We start from the raw sequence: 8,232 nt of genomic DNA, 5'->3' as shown, positions 1-8,232 counted from the left end.
TACTGAAAAGTCTCCATGCTCCAGAACTCACATTAACTGTACTGAAAAGCTGAATGTGCTTCCTCTCAGATTAGGATCAGGACATAGATGTATATGGTAACACATGTTGGCAAACGTGCAGAAGTTAGACTTCATGCATTGGAGACATGTGGTCTGGTAAGTCCACTTTATGAGATAGTCTGATATGTCCTGTGTTAAAAGTATACAGCATCATTATAACAGATATGATGAGAGCACTTTAAATATCCACCAACAGATAAACAAGTGTGTATCTGTAAAATATCATTCAACCACATACTAATATGAACTACTTCAATATTTGTAATTCCTGAATGGACTTTGAAAGCATGTTAAATGAAAGAAACCAGTGATGATTTTATAGACAATCTACAAAAGCTCTGAGTTAAAGAAGATACAGTAAAATTTACTTTGGTGATCGGAAGGTAGCTCGGTGGTAGAAGGCTTGCCCCGCGTGTATGGATCCCCAAGCACCAGGAACACTTTACTGCTTATGATGGGTTTGGGTTTTATAACTGTATTCTAGAAGCTACTTAATTCTACATTTTATAGGACAGATTTATGGGAAATGGATTGTAACCTGGTATAAACACTTAAAAGGCTATCTACCTTTTATGTTTACATAATTTGAATATGGTCATCCGTAATAGCTATCACACTGAGTTTCTATCTATCTCTTACACATGGGTTAAAATTGTGGAGCCACTTTTAAATTTATACCATGGATAGACGATTATTTCCAGGTATATGCCAAGCACCTTGCACACAGACACTGCTTCATTCCCCATGTGTCTTCATAGTTTGTATGTAAGCGAAAACACTAACATTCTCCAAATCCAGAAATACAAGTTAACTAGAACTGTAACTTTCCAAACAAAGTAAATTTAGCAATAGCATACTCTTAAATTCTGTCAGTAGATATTGGATGATCCAGAACCAGATGCTACTATAGTTCTTTGTTGATTTAGTTGCTATGGTAACCAGATACATTCATGTACAATGGGAAGCTTCTTATACATTGGCTAATTTGACAGTAAGGTTGGGGGTGGATATGGATGAGTGTAACTCATAAGTAGTTATAGCTTGCCATTCTACATCTATGTATGTTACAGTATGTAGTTGTAAACTAGTATAAAAGAAATGCTGCTGGAATGAAGTTGTATAGGCTTACCTTGTTAGACTAAGCACAAGGACAGTCTAAGTCCATCTTATCAATGGAAAATATGTGTAGTTGGTGCAGAAGCTATTGTATTTCATAGCAGCTATTGCCAGCTGTGGCAGTAGTAGGAGGATGAGGACATGGAAGAAGAAGCATGCAACAGTAAGTGCCACACTGGCAGGAGGGCTTGGCTCCACGTCCATCTGGGATCTACCGCGTCCAGGATCTAGCACTTCAGTCCCGCTTTGTGGCTTTTATTTGACTATTATGTACTTACAGATGAGGGAGTAAGATCATGAACTGTCTAAAAAAGTTAGCTCAGAATAAAAACTATGTGTTTCTTAGTTTTTAAGCTTAACTTAAGCATTATTGATCTTTAAAAAAAAAAAACCCTACAGAATACTTTTATTAAATCTGTAGTTACCTGTACTTTGAAAAAAATATTACAAAGTGAAAAGGTGGTGAAAGCAACTTTTCAGAACTATAGTTAGGGTATTAATACTTTAAATATGTAGGCTGTTTATGACTGTTATTTTAGCTTCTATCTTGTATTAGGGTTTTTAACTCCTGTGACCAATCACCATGACTAAAAGCGAATTAGAGAAGAAAGGGCTTATTCTGCTTACATACCCTCACTTACAGTCCATTGAGAGAGGCAAAGGCAGGGACTCAAATCAGAGATCTGGAGGTCTGAGGTGATGCAGAGGCCATGAAGTTGGTGTGCTTACTAGCTTGCTCCTTGTGACGGGCTTAGTCTGCTTTCTTAGCGCACCAGAATGCCACGCCCAGGGAGAGTACCTACAGGGGGCTAGGCCCTCCCCATCACTCATTAAATAAGAAAATACGCTGCAGGCACACTGATAGTCTAATCTTTTCTCTTTTTCAATTGAGAGTTTTTTCCATACAGTTATTTTGTACATGGTTTCCCCAGTTCCTCCAGCTCCTCCTCCACCTCTCCATCCAACCAATTCCATACTTTCTTTTTCTCTCTCTTTCGAAAAAACAGGCAAAAAAAGGGGGGTGGGGTGGGGGAACAAACCAGAATAAAAAAATTAAAGAGAAAACACAAGCACAGTTACATCAACCCCCTCCCAATCAGAAACCATAATTCACAAGTAAAGAAACTTATAAGACAAAAAATACAAAAAATGCATGAAGTGATGAGACAAAGTGTCTCCAAAAATATCATCATGTTCATTTTGTGTTGATCATCATCTGCTGGGTATGAGGCCTGCCCTTAAGTGCTTTTAACATACCCATGGAGACTGTTGAAGAAAACAAATTTTTCCTTCACAGGACATGTCACTTGGAGATAGCTTCTTGGTTAGGAGTGGGAACTTACACTGATAGATAACTCCCCTGGCTTGAGCTGTGCAGTGTCTGTGCATGCTACCACAGTTGCTCTGGGAGTTCATATGTGCATCACTCCTCTTGTGTCTACAAGACATGGTTGATGGCCTCCATCCCCTCTGGCTCTTAGAATCTCTGTCTCCTCTTCTGCATAGCTCCCTGATCCCTGAGTTTGATGAAGATATCCCATTTCTGTTGTTCCCATTCTGTCTGTTCCAAAACCTCTCACTCTCTTCACTTTGTCCAGTTGTCTCTAGTCTGTAGTTGTCTGTTTATGGAGGCATTTTCTCAATTGAGGTTCTCTCTGCTCACATGATTCTAGTTTTCAAGTTGATATAAAAATTAGTCAGCACATAGCTTATGTTTATTGCTAATTGTATATTATAGCACTTTATTAGGTCAAGGTTTGTAGAGTACTTCTATCTGCTGTTTTCCTGGTGTATTGTAATATGAATCAGAATTTACAACCATTAAGAGTGATGAGTTTCACTACACTGTATGAAATTGTGATTGTGAGAGTTTTTAGCCATATTAGGAAGTCAGAAAAAGGTTTTGAAGGGTTAAGTTCTGAGTCTGACATACACTGTTTTCAAAATATTAACACTTCCAGCCTAGTGCTAAGAGTCCTCTTCAGTGACTTGCTTAAGGTAAAGTAATTTGGGCAATAGTTGAAAAAGACACTGTCTTATATATTACAGCATATAGACAGTGTGAACGCCCACTGTGTGTGCTCCCATACATCTGTTTGGGTACATATACAACTGTTTGTGTCTGTGCCTACTTAAATGGCTTATAATTCATTCAGTAGTTTCATTCATTATGTGTTAAATACTAGAGTTTGTGTATACAGTTTGCTGGTCTTATTGTCTAAATATTGGTGTCAGACATACTTGTCTGAATATTGGTGTCAAGTTAACATTTTTTTTATAGAACTAAAAACCACCTTAAACATATTAGTTTGATAATTTTCCTTTAAGTTTTTAAAACCTCAGTCTATGGACATGAAACATTTTATCATCTAGCCTATGTACAGTTTGGTAGGATCTAGATAAATGCAGTAAAGCCTGATTCCTCTTACCAAGTCAGTTTAATGACTTGCGTAAGTCACTAATGATATGTAAGTGTGTAAGTAATCTATAAATAACCAAGAGTTGTTTGTGAGTTAACTGTAGTTTGTGTAATGAATATACCTCCTTAGTTTCTCAGAGAATTTAGAAAAGTTCAAGTTCAGACATAGTAAAATTATATATTTTTTTCAGGTAAATCAATTCTGAACACAGTTGGAAACAGACTGTTGATGTTAGGAGTCCAGAATTCATTTTTACTAATTTATTTCAAGTGTTCAGTAACCATATTAAGTAGGAAACCTTTATATCTGACACTACAAATGAAGACCATTTCAGTCTTTGCAGTTCTAGTGCAACTGGTGTTGCCGCCAAATGAAAAGGTGAGCAGTGTGACTCTGGACTACTCAGCAAGTGCTTCTGTCAGCTTCTGTTTTTGTCACTGCAGTACTTTAGTCTGACTCTAAACATTAATCATGACATTTCATGAAGTGTCGTGTTGTAGTGGGGATGGCAGTGTGTTAATAGTTGTGTGTGTCGAGTGCTAGACAGAGGAAGGGTGACTTTAATTATGATTTAGAATGCCTGAGCCTTGATAGACAACTTGGGTTTCTTGGAAAAAGTCAAGTTCTCAGTTATAAAAGTTGAGAGCACCCAACTCAGGAAAGTGTCTCCCCCCCCAAAAAAAATAATAAAATAAAATCTTAAATGTCTGTGCTAGAGAATAGTATTTAAATAATTCATGAATTTGGAGATTAAGTGAGGCTATTGATTATTGTAATGCTAGGTTGAAAAGAATAGAGGAGCTTGAGAGATGGAAAACCAGAGGATGAGTGAGCTTTTTGTTATTCTTACCAGGTAGTTAAGAATAACATCACTGGTATAAGACTTAAAGCAATGCCACTGGTTTCCATGTACAAAGAGGGAATTAAGACCCAGAAACACACAAAGGGGAGAACATATGGATTCTGGAGCAATTCAGAAGAATTTTGTGTTCTCACCTACATGGTCTCATGTGTAAAATGGTTCATTCTGCCAGAGGCAGGTCCTTCAAGCAACAGATAAATATTGATAAAAACATGATGACTCTCTTCCAGTTCTCATAGCAACTTGCTTAGGGTGTGCTTAGTAAATGCTAATCACTGTCCTGAGCAGCTGATAGTTTCTAACTCATGTAAACATCACAGCTACTCTGTAAGTATTGAGTTATGTGAAGACCTTTAGGCATAGAAAGGAATAGTTCCTTCAGTTAGCCATTGTATAAGTATGTTATCAGCTATTAGTCAAGGATATAAGACTCAAAGGCTTTCTCACTTGTATTATTGTTCTCAACCTAATTAAATTTATACTCCCCAGAAAATGTAAAGAAGCTTGGATTAGGGCTATACAGTAAGGCTTTCTTAAAAAAAAAAAAATGTTTTTAAAGGACTTGTATCCAATGATTTCTCCTTTAGAGAAATAAGTATATTAGTATTTGTACTACATATTGGTTATTGACATTTAGGACTTGAAGTTAACATGCCTTATATAGAACAAACATAGTATAGTTTTTCCGATTGCCACCTGGTGATATGCCAGAGATGACACTTCTAACAGGAACACTGCTTTGCTGGTTTGTATAGGAGAAGATGGAACATTCCTCACCCTACAGAGAGTGACTTTGGTCTCTTTACATTATTTGCAGGAGACTGTGATTTTAAGGTGTCCTCCTTTCTATTGGATAGACCTGGAAAGATGTTTGGTGTTTATGCTTCTCATTCTCATTTGAAATGGAAGGGACTTAAACTAACGGGATTGGGAGCAATCAACTATTTAGATGTAAATGAATATTTTCATAGTTACACTTAGTGATGGTTAGTGGCAGTTGTTATTAGGTGTATGTAAATGTTATTAATAAGTGAGTATTCTTTATAAATATTTGAATAAAGTTTATGTAGACAAAGCATAGATATCTTAGCTCTGTACTTTTATTCATTAGCTCAGATTCCCAGGTGGCATCACATGCCATATTTTTCATTATAAAGATGCATTAGGTTTTATCTCTTCCATGACTCTTATCAAGCTATAATAGACCTCTTTATTATGTATAAAGGAAGTTAAAATAATAGAAATACTTTCCCGAATTTGTGTATATGTACATATATAGTATGCATGCACACACACACACACACACACACACACACACACACACAGAGAGGCCAGATTTACAGCCCTGTCAGCCTGACCCTTTCTTGTTACATTTAGTGGAATATTTTTTTTTTGTGTACTATAATAGATTACATAGTATGTATTAAGATGTTGTGTTATAAATATGCTAAAAACAGTTTTTAGAACCTATTTTGTCTGAATTTTTAAAATGACAGAAAATGACCAAGTAAAATAATTGGTCTTTTGCTTGTATCTCTTCTCATTCTTTTCCCTCTTCTTGCTTACCACATCATGCTATTATTTATAATGAGATCATGGAGATTCTATTTTGTTTGTGAAAGATCCATGTAAAATGGCATGTTAACAAAATAATTTCAAGATAGGTTAAGTATTGTATTTTGGGACTTGTCAAAACTTCTTAATTATTTACCAGAAACCTGAGTAGGCAGGAACCTATGTGTAGCTTCGCGTGAAGGCAGGAACCCCATCCAGTGTAGCCCTTGTGTGATCATCAGTGTTAGGAAAAGTGGAGATGATTCTCAATCACACATGCATCTATAAGTATTACATTTTTAGCTATATATTTTCAAATTATTTTTAAAAATAATTACCTGGTTGTTGTTCTTGCCTGCAATAGCTTGAATCCTGTAGTTTACTTTATTAGCTATACCATGAAGACAGTGTTTTTGTCTCTGTTGCTTACTGTTCTGACCCTATTATCTAGAACAGCACTGCACAGTTAATAAGTTAGTAAATGTTTAAGTGAATGAATGAATTTTGCACACTTCCCAGCTCACTCTTTTTTTCATTTCATGAAGGTCTTAACATACTGTAAGCCAGGTGTTGGAGTACAGAGGTTTATAAACAAATCAAGGTACTTGTTCATTCTGACGATTGTGGAAATGATATGCTGTAAAATAACAAACATGTAGAAATGGTTATAGGTAATGAAAAGTGCTTGGCACAAAACAGTATGATGGTAAGAATGTAAAAGGTAGTGTTTCCTGCACTTTGGTGATCAGATAGGACTCATTTGAAGAGATACTGTTCAAAGGATTCAGAGTAAGAATAAGGAGCTGGCATTGGAAAGATGTTGGAAGAGCCATCATTTTGATATTCATTGAAATAAAACTTGCATAGAGAAAGACTTACAAGTTCCTATTTTAAAACTAGATATGTGACTAAAATCTTCCAAGGGTTATGAATCTTCTCTTAAACTCTTTACTGGCATATATTAATTATACATCATAATTGGTTTCATTGTGATATTTTCATACATGTATGTTTTGAGCATCTTGGCTATTTGCCCTTCTTGGATATCTGATTACTTCCGGTACCTTTCATGATGTTGCAACTATCTATCCTCTATTCACTCTCTTTTTTTTGGTTCATTATTTCTGCTCTTATTTTGTTCCTTATTTGTACTTTTTTGGGTTCAATTCCAGCATTTTGAATTGGACTCATAATGTACTAACTTTCTATCCTTCCCTAAGTATCTTTTGTTGAGTACAGTTTTGTCTGCATTTTACTTTTCAAAAAATTGAGTGGGGTTCCAAGATTAAACCCAGGGATTGTGCATGCTTAGCCAAGTGCTTTCTAACCGAGCTCCTGCTCAAAGGTGCAGCTTTAGTTTCTGCTTCTGTTAGTGTTTGTTTTCTTTTCTAATTCTCGTTAGAATTTCTTCCATATATTATTGTAATACTTCCATGATCTATAATGGTGTTGTTCAAATATATGTATTAGTACGTTTATCTAGAGCAGTGGTTCTTAACCTGTGCATTATTTTTCTTGGTCATTTTCTTCCACGTGTATATGGGCTTTCTATTATTTGTGTTGTTATTGAAGATCAGCTTTAGTCTGCCATGGTGATCTGATAGGATGCATGGGATAATTTTAATTTTTTTGTATGTGCTGAGGCCTGTTTTGTGACGGATTATATGGTCAATTTTGCAGGAAGGTACCATGAGGTGCTGAGAAGAAGGTATATTCTTTTGTTTCAAGATTAAATGTTCTGTAAATATCTGTTAAATCCCTTTGTTTCATAACTTCTGGTAGTTTCACTGTGTCTCTGTTTAGTTTCTGTTTTCATGATCTGTCCATTGATGAGAGTAGGGTGTTGAAGTCTCCCAATATTATTGTGTGTGGTGCAATGTGTGCTTTGAGCTTTAGTTAAGTTTCTTTATGACTGGATGCCTTTGCATTTGGAGCATAGATGTTCAGAATTGAGAGTTCATATTGGTAGATTTTACCTTTGGTGAGTATGAAGTATCCCTTGTCTTTTCTGTTTGTTTATTAAGAATTTCATAAATTCATTGTTTTTAATAGCTGAGTAGTACTCCATTGTGTAAATGTACCACATTTTTTGTATCCATTCCTCTGTTGAGGGACATCTGGGTTCTTTCCAGGTTCTGGCTGTTATAAATAAGGCTGCTATGAACATAGTAGAGCATGTGTCCTTATTACAGGTAGGAGCATCTCCTGGATATATGCCCA

The 8,232-nt window shown here is 35.9% G+C and overlaps 1 protein-coding gene across 2 annotated transcripts in view; it reads left to right on the top strand.

Annotated features, from left to right (window-relative positions):
• Window positions 1–8,232, top strand: part of Fndc3a (fibronectin type III domain containing 3A) — a 159,363-nt gene that overhangs the window by 35,078 nt on the left and 116,053 nt on the right. The window lies entirely within an intron of this gene.

The sequence above is a fragment of the Mus pahari genome, chromosome 8 (assembly GCF_900095145.1).
Source record: "Mus pahari chromosome 8, PAHARI_EIJ_v1.1, whole genome shotgun sequence".
NCBI lineage: Eukaryota > Metazoa > Chordata > Mammalia > Rodentia > Muridae > Mus > Mus pahari.
This window is presented reverse-complemented; position numbering and strand designations above follow the sequence as displayed.